Source organism: Pongo abelii, chromosome 4 (genome assembly GCF_028885655.2).
Source record: "Pongo abelii isolate AG06213 chromosome 4, NHGRI_mPonAbe1-v2.0_pri, whole genome shotgun sequence".
In the NCBI taxonomy this organism is placed as follows: Eukaryota; Metazoa; Chordata; class Mammalia; order Primates; family Hominidae; genus Pongo; species Pongo abelii.
This window is the reverse complement of record NC_071989.2, coordinates 166,709,577-166,721,125: the sequence shown is the minus strand read 5'-3', so window position 1 is coordinate 166,721,125 and position 11,549 is coordinate 166,709,577. Positions and strand designations below refer to the sequence as shown.

At 45.3% G+C, this 11,549-nt stretch overlaps 1 pseudogene; it reads left to right on the top strand.

The window, feature by feature from the left end:
* Nucleotides 1-10,417: 10,417 nt before the first annotated feature.
* On the top strand, nucleotides 10,418-11,549 carry LOC100437129 (hsp90 co-chaperone Cdc37-like; annotated as a pseudogene).

Here is an 11,549-nt window from a genome sequence, read left to right as displayed (position 1 = left end):
TCTTTAGTAGAGACGGGGTTTTACCATGTTGGCCAGGCTGGTCTTTTAACTCCTGACCTCAAGTGATCTGCCCGCCTTGGCCTCCCGAGGTGCTGAGATTACAGGCTTGAGCCACCATGCCCAGACATGACTGGAAATTTCTTAAAAGCAGGGTGATCACGACTGTGCATCAAGACAATGGTAATATTTTTTTCTTTTCCTATTTTTTTATTTTGATAATTTTTAAATACATAGAAATTGAAAGAATAGTACAATGAATACCTCTGTAGCCACCACTTAATTTCAATAATGGTTAACATTTTGCTGTATTTGTACTCTCTCTCTCAACACACATATACACATACATGAAGTAAAGAGGCCTTAGCCATGCAGCCTACTGTCAGGTGGTCCAAAAATTAATGATTTTATGTCTACATGCACATATATCTGTAAACACATACAGATATGTATACACAAACATTGCACATGAGGGAGCGTGATAAGATTTTAAAAAATAGTGAATTTAAATAAAGAGTATTTGGGTATTCTCCAAACTATACTTGCAATTTTTTTGCAAGCTTGAAATTACTTCAAAGTAAATAATTCCAAAATAAGTCTATAGAGAGAGGAAGGTAGTAGGAGTAGAAATGAAACAAGATGGCTCATCAGATCATTATTGAATCTGAGTGATGGGTGCATGGGGTTGTAGTGAGTGCTAAAAGCTCTTAAACTTTCACATTGTGGTTGTGTCATTGATATACACATACAGATATAATTTTTTTTCCTGAACCAACTAAGTTGCAGCAGATATCATCCAACTTTGCCCATAAACCCTTCAGCATGACTAGCTAAAGAATAAGCACATTCCCCTAGATGGCTACAATAGTATTAGAGAATGTAAGTTACCTTCTCACATCAGTAAACATTGCCATGCAACTATTTATTCATTCCACAAGTATTTATTGAGGACTTACTCAATTAGACAGTGAGCTAGACTGATGAGCAAAACAAATATGGTTCCTGCCTTTATGGAATGAGAGACACCAACATTTAGAAACAGAAAAACAGATCACTTTATAGTGACAAATGTGGTTTCTGCCATAGAGTGCCATTGTATATCTACCTCAAACTTACTTTTGATCACTACCACTACTAATAGTGATGGCTAGCACTGACTGACATAGTAATTAGGAGATTTCCAGTTGCAAGCAACAGAAACCCAACTGAAACCAGCTTAAGAGAAAAAGTTATTTATTGACTCAGTCTAAGCCCAAACCGAAGCAGGAGCTTAAATGATGGCTCCCATCACATCTCCAGACCCCACCTTCCTCCTCAGTATTGATTTAAATTCTCAGGAAGTCTCCCTTCGTGTGGCCAAAGAGATGGAGACTGGCAGTCCAAGTATAAAAGGACATTATAACTCCAAATCCCAGGTAAAAAGATGCTCTGTCTCCCAAGGTCCCCGTACAAATGTTTAGGGAAGACCTGACTTGCCCAGACTGGGTCATGTGCCCTTTCTGAGCCAATCCCTGAGGCCAAGAGGTGTTGGATGGTCAAAAGTCATTGGGCCATCCTATGGCAGTGTCTGAAATCCTGTCCCTCCAAAGGTCCTGAAAACCTGAGGCGGACCTGAGGTGCTGGAGGCCTTCATAATACATCGCATACTCCCAGCCAAATGGGAGAAGGAGGCAAGGACTTCCACATTCCCACTTGGTCTATGTGTTAACAGGCCGATTCCACCAGAGGTCAGGGCAGAGCACAAAGCTGGAATGGCCCTGGGGCTGGCTCTTCAACTCCAAATCAGCAGCTTTCACCAGCGGTCCCTGAAAACACCAGGGGCTGCAAGCCGCCAGAAAGAAAACCTGGGCTGCAGCACGGAACTGCTGTCTGCTTCAGAACTGGCTCTCAAAAGGCACAGGTCTAAACAGGCAGGATGAGGAAAGTGATTTTGAAAACAACTGTATTTTGTAGCTGCAAATCGTACAAAGTGGGCCCCAGAATCATACAAAGTGATACACAAAATGTACCAACGCAGAAGCCACCAGAAAAACAGGATTCTCACCTCTACTTCCACCTGTCTCTCTACATGGACCTTCTACCACCCTTCTGCCTGCTCATTCAGACTCAACCACACTGATTGCCTTTCTGCTCCTGGAACATATCCATCTTATTCCCACCTCGGAGCCTTTGCACTTGCAGTATCCCCTGCGTGGAAAGTCCTCTTTCTACACCTCTACCTATTGGGTTCCTTTCTCCCAATGTTAGCACCCCACCTAAAGTAATGCCCCACCGAGTAGGACTAACACCTCACCCTGTTTATTTCCTTCATATCATTTATCACCCTCTTAGATTTCCCACAACCCACAACAAAGCACAACAAACTCAGAGACTTGGTTTTGTGGTTTCCCCAGCCCCTAGAACTGTGCCTCCTCAGAGAGTTTAATAAGGGCTCAGTAAACATTTGTTGAATGAAAAAACAAATGAATAACCCCGAATTTTCCACATCTAAAATGCGATGGTTAGATTATATGATGTTAATAATGGCTAATATGTACTGAATGTGTATTGCGGGTTGGGCACATTGTTGAGGGCTGTGGGTAGCACTGTAGATTATTTACTTTATATTATTTCAGCCATAACAAGACCTCAAATATTCTCAGGACCTCAAACATTTAAAGTGATGTTTCTGATGCCAAAATTCCTCTCTTAGCAATTTATTTCTTTGGCTTAATTTGGAATCTTTCAAAATACCTTTTATTGCAAGAACAGGAATCATAAAGTCATCTCTCATCCCAAGTTAAGTGAGTTAGAAGTTTATAACAATAGATGACACATTTCTCTTTGTTAAAGTATTCCAGCCAATAATTAAAGAAGGGATGATAGATTTATTATTTTGCCTTTTTTTTTTTTTTTTTTGGAGATGCAGTCTTGCTCTGTCGCCCAGGCTAGAGTGCAGTGGCACGATCTCGGTTCACTGCAACCTCTGCCTCCTGGGGTCAAGCAATTCTCCTGCCTCAACCTCCCAAGTAGCTGGGACTACAGGCGCATGCCTCCACGCCCAGCTAATTTTTGTATTCTTAGTAGAGATGGGGTTTCACTGTGTTGCCCAGGCTGGTCTCAAACTCCTGAGCTCAGGCAATCTGCCCGCCTCGGCCTCCCAAAGTGCTAGGATTACAGGCATGAGCCATAGCACCTGGCCTTATTTTGCTATTTGTATTAGTCAGGGTTCTCCAGAGAAACAAAGCAAATAGCATATATGTAGATCTATAGAAAGAGATTTATTATGAGAGATTAGCTCACATGATTATGAAGGCTGAGAAGTTCCATAAATTGCCATCTGCAAACTGGAGGCCCAGGAAAGCAAGCAGTATAGTTCTAGTTCAAGCCTGAAGGCCTGGGAGCCAGAAAGCCAATGGTATAATCTCCAGTCTGAGTGCCAAGGTCCAAAAACAGGAAGTAGGAGATCTGATGGTGAATATCCCTGCCTGAGTCTGAAGGCTTAAGAACAAGGAGCTCCAATGTCGCAGAGCAAGAGCACTGGATGTCCCAAATCAAGCAGATAGATTGAATTCACAATTACCCTGCCTTTTTGTTCTATTCAGGCCCTCACCGGATAGGATATTGCCCACCCACATGAGGGAGGGGGATCTTTTTTACTTAGTGCTATGGTCTGAATGTGACAACACCCCTCCAAAATCCAGGGGTTGTCAAGGTAATAGTATTAAAAGACAGGTCTTTAACAGGTGATTACACCACGAGGGCTGCTCTCACGTGGAAGAGATGAAGGCCCTTATGATAAAAGGCTTTTTATGCCATTTGTCTAGGTCTTTAGCTTGCTCGTTAGCTTTTTTGCCATGCAAGGACACAGCATTCCGCCTGTCTAGAGGATGCAGCCTCACCAAACATCCTCAACTGCCAGAGCCTTGATCTTGAACTTTCCATCCTCCAGAACTATGAGAAATAAATGTCTGTTCTTTATAAATTACCCAGTCTCAGGTATTTCGGCCAGGTGTGACAGCCTCATGCCTGTAATCCCAGCACTTTGGGAGGCCAAGGTGGGAGGATTGCTTGAGCCCTGGAGTTCGAGACCAGCCTGGGCAATGTAATGAGACCTCCCCCCATCCCTATTAAAAAAAAAAAATAGGCCAGGTGCGGTGGCTCACACCTGTAATCCCAGCACTTTGGGAGGCCAAGGCAGGCAATCTCTTGAGGTCAGGAGTTCAAGACCAGCCTGGCCAACATGGTGAAACCCCATCTCTACTAAAAATACAAAAATTAGTCCAGCATGGTGGCACGCGCCTGTAATCCCAGCTACTTGGGAGGCTGAGGCAGGAGAATCACTTGAACCAGGGAGGCGAGGCGTAGGTTGTGGTGAGCCGAGATCGCACCATTGCACTCCAGCTTGAGCAACAAGAGCAAAACTCTCTCTCAAAAACAAATAAATAAATACAAAAATAAAAATAAAAAATTACCCAGTCTCAGGTATTTTGTTGTAGCAGCACAAACAGACTAAAACCCTCAATCTACTAGTTCAAATGCTAATCTCTTCCAGAAACGCTCACACAGATACATGCAGAAATAATATGTACCAGCTATTGGGGCATCCCTTAGCCCAGTCAAGGTGGCACCTAAAATTAACCATCATGTTACTGATCATGATTTAATAGATCTAGGAAATTAGAATGAAAGTCTGCTAACATCACAAAAAGAGAGCTCATCAGACATCATGTGGCTCCTAATAAAAGAGCAGAACACCACCTGTGAAGGAGTCTTACCAAAATAAATTCACATCTAAATCTGATCAAACCTCAAGATTCAACCATCAATGTACAGAAAATACAGAGAAACTGATTAATCTATACCACGAATACAATTAGCAAACTCCAAAGAGGAGGATGCTGACAATCTGTATTTCTCAAAGATAAATTATAAAGGAGATTAGAGTGAAAACTGATAGATTTTTAAAGCTTTTTAAAGGACATAATATCAATCAATCACAATATATGGACCTTATTTGGTTCCTGATTCTAATAGACAATCTGAAAAACAAAAAATTTCAAAATGACCAGGTGCGGTGGCTCACACCTGTAATCCCAGCACTTTGGGAGGCCGAGGCAGGTGGATCACCTAAGGCCAGGAGTTCGAGACCAGCCTGGCCAACATGGTGAAACCCCATCTCTACTAAAAAATACACACCTGTAGTCCCAGCTACTCAGGAGACTGAGGTGGAAGGATTGCTTGAACCCGAGAGGCGGAAGTTGCAGTGAGCCGAGATCACACCACTGCACTCCAGCCTGGGTGACAGAGTGAGACCCTAGCTCAAAAATGAATAAATAAATAAATGAAAACAAAATTTTTTAATAAAATAAAATTTTTTAATTCAAAATATATGGGACAATTAAAATTTTTAACACGGAAAAGATGTTAATATTGAGGAATTATTGTTTTTAGAATGGTATTTTAGTTATTTTTGTTTATACAGAGTCCTTTTATTACAGATACAAACTAAAATATGAATAAAATTTAAAAACTAATAAAAAGATAAATTAAAAATCGCCACATATTTGGACATTTAAAAACATAATAAGCCAAAAATTGTTATAGGTTTTTGAGCTAGAAATGAAGAAGCCACTGAAGCATCGTATAGGTTTTAATTTCTTTTTTTTTTTAATTTTTTTTTAAGTATTTATTGATCATTCTTGGATGTTTCTCAGAGAGGGGGATGTGGCAGGGTCATAGGATAATAGTGGAGAGAAGGTCAGCAGATAAACACATGAACAAAGGTCTCTGGTTTTCCTAGGCAGTGTTTGTGTCCCTGGGTACTTGAGATTAGGGAGTGGTGATGACTCTTAACGAGCATGCTGCCTTCAAGCATCTGTTTAACAAAGCACATCTTGCACTGCCCTTAATCCATTTAACCCTGAGTTGACACAGCACATGTTTCAGAGAGCACGGGACTGGGGGCAAGGCCATAGATCAACAGCATCCCAAGGCAGAAGAATTTCTCCTAGTACAGAACAAAATGGAGTCTCCTATATCTACTTCTTTCTACACAGACACAGTAACAATCTGATCTCTCTTTCTTTTCCCCAAATTTCCCCCTTTTCTTTTCAACAAAACTGCCATTGTCATCATGGCCCGTTCTCGATGGTCTCTGTCTCTTCCGAGCTGTTGGGTACACCTCCCAGACAGGGCGGCCGGGCAGAGGCGCTCCTCACATCCCAGACCATGGGCGTCCAGGCAGAGGTGCTCCTCACATCCCAGACAATGGGCAGCCGGGCAGAGGCGCTCCTCACCTCCCAGACGGGGCGGCCGGGCAGAGGCGCTCCTCACATCCCAGGGGGTGGGCGGCCAGGCAGAGACGTTCCTCACTTCCTATACGGGATGGTGGCGGGGCAGAGGCGCTCCTCACTTCCCAGACGGGGCGGCAGGGCAGAGGGGCTCCTCACATCCCAGACGATGGGCGGCCAGAGACGCTCCTCACTTCCTAGACGGGGTGGCGGCCGGGCAGAGGCTGTAATCTTAGCACTTTGGGAGGCCAAGGCAGGCGGCTGGGAGGTGGAGGTCGTAGCGAGCCGAGATCACGCCACTGCACTCCAGCCTGGGCAACATTGAGCATTGAGTGAGCGAGACTCTGTCTGCAATCCCAGCACCTCAGGAGGCCGAGGCGGGCAGATCACTCGAGGTCAGGAGCTGGAGACCAGCCCGGTCAACACGGTGAAACCCGTCTCCACCAAAAATACAAAAACCGGTCAGGCGTGGCGGCACACGCCTGCAATCCCAGGCACTGGGCAGGCCAAGGCAGGAGAATCACAAGAGCCGAGGCAGGGAGGTTGCAGCGAGCTGAGATCACAGCAGTACAGTCCAGCCTTGGCAACAGAGGGAGACCGAAGAAAGAAGTAGAGGGAGACCGAAGAAAGAAGGAGAGGGGGACCGAAGAAAGAAGAGGGGAGAGGGAGAGGGAGAGGGAGAGGGGTTTTAATTTCTAATAAGGCAAATAGCAATATCTATAACCTACATAAAGGAAAAGCTGTTGCTGTTTAGGGTTCTCAAAATTTTTTTAAGAGTAAGGCTTTCTTGAGACCAAAAAATGAGGAAACCACTGTGGGTTATCATCAGCCATGATAGGTCCCTTTCTTGCTATGACCTCCTAAGAAGCCACTGTTCTAGAATTCCAGGCAAGTATATAAGTCCCTGGTTGGGCTTAGGTTTCCAGGCTTTCTAGCTCAGGAGGCTGGTTTTCAATGACCTAAGGGATTTTGCCCAAAGTTTCCTTGTTTTCTTTTTGGCATTGTAGGTTTCTGTCTTTTTCATTTGTTATTAACTTTTGCTCTCTCTTTTTTTTAATTCTTTTTCTCATTTTTCCATTTGTATTCTTTCTCTTTTTTTAGTTTTCTCATTTTTCCCTTTTTCTTGGTCTTCTTTACTTTCATTTTTCTCATTGTTTTCTTTTTCCTTATCCTTTTTTCTTTTTCTCACTTTTTTCTCTTTTTATCTTTTTTTTTTTTTAATTTTTATAAATAGAGATGGGGTCTCACTATGTTGCCCAGGCTGGTCTCAAACTCCTGAGCTCAAGTAATCCCCCCACCCCGGCCTCCCAAAGTGCTGGGATTACAGGAGTGAGCCACTGCACCCAGACTGTTTTTTTTTTCTTTCTCTCATTCTTCTTTATTCATTTCCTGTCTCTCATTATTATTTTTTTTGTTGTTTTTTTTGAGACAGAGTCTCGCTCTGTCGCCCAGGCTGGAGTGCAGTGGCACAATCTCGGCTCACTGCAACCTCCACCTCCCGGGTTCACGCCATTCTCCTGCCTCAGCCTCCCGAGTAGCTGGGACTACAGGCACCCGACACCACGCCCAGCTAATTTTTGTATTTTTAGTAGAGACGGGGTTTCACCGTGTTAGCCAAGATGGTCTCAATCTCCTGACCTCATGATCCGCCCACCTTGACCTCCCAAAGTGCTGGGATTACAGGCGTGAGCCACAGCACCAGCCATTCTTTTCCTCATTTAAAAAAAAATTTTGTTAGTATTTGAGTTTAGTTTATTTTTAGTTTAGCATTGTGTTTTGATCCCATTATAGAGATCAGTTGGTCAGGTGGTCTTTGGGAGTGGTTTTTCTTTTGAGATGATCTAGACCAAGCTTCTCTCTAGCTTTTCTCAGTTTTCAGCTGACCTTGGGGCACTCTGCCTTCAAGCCCAGCAGTAAGTCCAATGTACGGCAGGGCCTCTTGTCCATCTCAGCTAAGAACACCCATGTTAGCAAACACCAGCTCCTCAACACCATCATCAAGGGTATCTTTGCCTGTCAAAGCTGGCCTGGCACATCCTTACTGGGAAATATGTAGCCATGGGGGATCATTGACCAGACTCAACAGAATTCCTCTAGCTTCCAGAGACAATCCTGCGAAGTAAAAAGCATGAAGGCTTAGAATCATCCCACCATGGTGAAATTATTTGAAGGGGTTGAGACTGAGAACAAGATTCCTTGTCACGACTACACAGCTGGAGAAGAGTCCTCCTGCCTCATGGAAGTATGAAAGAAAAAGAGTGAAACCATGCCCCAAAGAGTTCAAGAAACCAATGACTAACAGAAATTCTTGAGTTTACAGGATGGCAGATAAGAAATAACTTGCTGAATTGCTGAAATTCCTTCTGCTTATGAGATTTAAAAATTGACTGAAATTGGTTGGAACCAATATGGCCAAATGGAATCTGTGTAAAACAAGGTTGCTTACATCGCAGTCTGGATCTCCACCAGATGTTTCACACTAACTCCTCCCAAATTTGCACATGTGACCCACGAGGAAGTGTGAAGAGATAGCTGCGTATGCTGGAGGACTTCCCAGACCTCCCCTTTCCTTCCACCAACCACCTGCTAATCTCAGAATTCACCCTCAAACCTTTTCTAATAATATTGCCTTAAAGCCAGCACAAGCAGACAGATTTGAGTTGGACTCCTATCTCCTTATTGGTTAACCTGTAATAAAAAGCTTTGCTTTTCCTCAAAACCTGGAGTCATTGCATTGGCTTGTAGTGCATTGAGCAGTGAGCCCCTTTTGCTTGGTAAGAAAATGACCAAGTCAAATTCCGCCAGATAGTATCTGCTGTACATTACTGTCATGAGAAGTTTGTTGTCCATAGAGACTCAAAAGCAGATGGTTGGGCACAGTGGCTCACACCTGTAATCCCAGCACTTTGGGAGGCCAAGACAGGCAGTTCACCTAAGGTCAGGAGTTCAAGACCAGCCTGGCCAACATGGTGAAACCCTGTCTCTACTAAAAACACAAAAATTAGCCAGGCGTGGTGGCAGTCGCCTGTAATACCCACTACTTGGGAGGCTGAGGCAGGAGAATTGCTTGAACCCAGGAGGCGGAGGTTGCAGTGAGCCAAGATCATGCCACTGCACTCCAGCCTGGATGACAAAAGCAAGACTCCATCTCAAAACAGTATATAGCCCGGGAGTGGTGGCTCATGCCTGTAATCCCAGCACTTTGGGAAGCCAAGGTGGGTGGATCATCTGAGGTCGGGAGTTCAAGACCAGCTTGACCAACATGGAGAAACCCCATCTCTACTAAAAATACAAAATTAGCCAGGCATGATGGCACATGCCTGTAATCCCAGCTACTCAGGAGGCTGAGGCAGGAGAATCACTTGAACCCGGGGGGTGGAGGTTGCAGTGAGCCGAGATTGTGCCATTGCACTCCAGCCTGGCAACAAGAGTGAAACTCTGTCTCAAAAAAAAAAATACATATATATACATATATACACATATATATACATATATACACATATACATATATATACACATATACATATATATACACACACACACACACACACACACACATATACATATATATATGGTAGAAAACCCGCCCTTGGATGCTGACATGAACATCAAGATTGCAGACTTTGGCATCGGCAACAAATTTGCCTTTGTCAACAAGGTGGTTATCTTCCGGTTATCCCTTTTGCTGCCCTGGAACCCTTCATGGTCAAAAGTATGATGGACTCACCATGGATCTCAGGAGTCAGCTTCTATACACTGGTCAATGGATCCCTGCCTTTGATGGACAGAACTTCAAGGAGCTGTAGGATGAAGTACAGAGTGGAATGTATCACATTCACTTCTACTTGTTCATGGAAGGTGAAAACCTGCTTAAGAAATTTCTCATTCTCAATTCCAGCAAGAGAGACACTTTGGAGCAAATAATGAATGCTCCATGGATAAATGTATTCCATATCCCTCATAAAGATGAACTAAACCCTATGTGGAGCCATTTTATAACTACAAGGACCTTCCCCCTCACTTGGCAACAGACTTGTTGATGGTGTCCGTAGGTTCCACACATGAAGAGATTTAAGACTTGCCTTGGGAGTCTCCAGCGCTGCTGCCGCTGCCACCCAAGCCAGAGTAGGCTGGGCCACCAAGGCAAGATGGTGGACTACAGCATGTGGGACCACATAGAGGTGTCTGATGATGAAGACGAGACGCATGCCAACATGGACACGGCCAGCCTCCTCCACTGGCAGCACCAGGCCCGGGGGGAGCGCATGGAGCAGTCCCAGAAGGAGAAGAGGAACCGGAAAGGGGCTGCCATGAGTGCAAGCACAAGGTGGCCAAGTGCCAGAGGAAACTGAAGGAGCTGAAGGTGGCCGAGGGCGGCAAGGCAGAGCTGGAGTGGCTGCAGGCCAAGGCACAGCAGCTACGCGAGGATCGGAGCTGGGAGCAGAAGCTGGAGGAGATGCACAAGAAGGAGAAGAGTATGCCCTGGAACGTGGACATGCTCAGCAAAGACGGCTTCAGCAAGAACATGGTCAACACCAAACCTGAGAAGGCCGAGGAGGACTCAGAGCAGGTGAGGGAGCAGAAACACAAGACCTTCGTGGAAAAGTACAAGAAACAGACCAAGAACTTTGGCATGCTCGCCACTGGGATGACAGCCAAGAGTACCTGTCGGACAACGTCCACCTGGTGTGCGAGGAGACAGCCAATTACTTGGTCATCTGGTGCTTTGATCTAGAGGTGGAGAAGAAATGTGCACTCATGGAGCAGGTGGTCTCCCAGACAATCGTCATGTAGTTTATCCTGGAGCTGGCCAAGAGCCTGAAGGTGGACCCCCGGGCCTGCTTCCCGCAGTTCTTCGCTGAGATTAGGACAGCCGATCGCCAGTACGTGGAGGGCTTCAACGACGATCTGGAAGCCTTCAAAGAATATGTGCGGGGCCGTGCCAAGCTGCCCATCGAGAAGGCCATGAAGGAGTACAAGGAGGAGGAGCATGAGAAGCAGCTCGGCCCTGGCGGCCTGGACACCGTCGAGGTCTACAAGTCCCTCCCTGAGGAACTCCAGAAGTGCTTCGATGTGAAAGATGTGCAGATGCTGCAAGACGCCATCAGCAAGGGGGACCCCACCGACGCGAAGTACCACATGCAGCGCTGCTTTGACTCCGGCCTCTGGATCCCCAACTCTAAGGCCAGTGAGGTCAAGGTGGGAGAAGAGGCGGGTCCCAGGGACCCGCTGCTGGAAGCTGTTCCCAAGACGGGCCATGAGAAGGATGTCGGCGTGTGA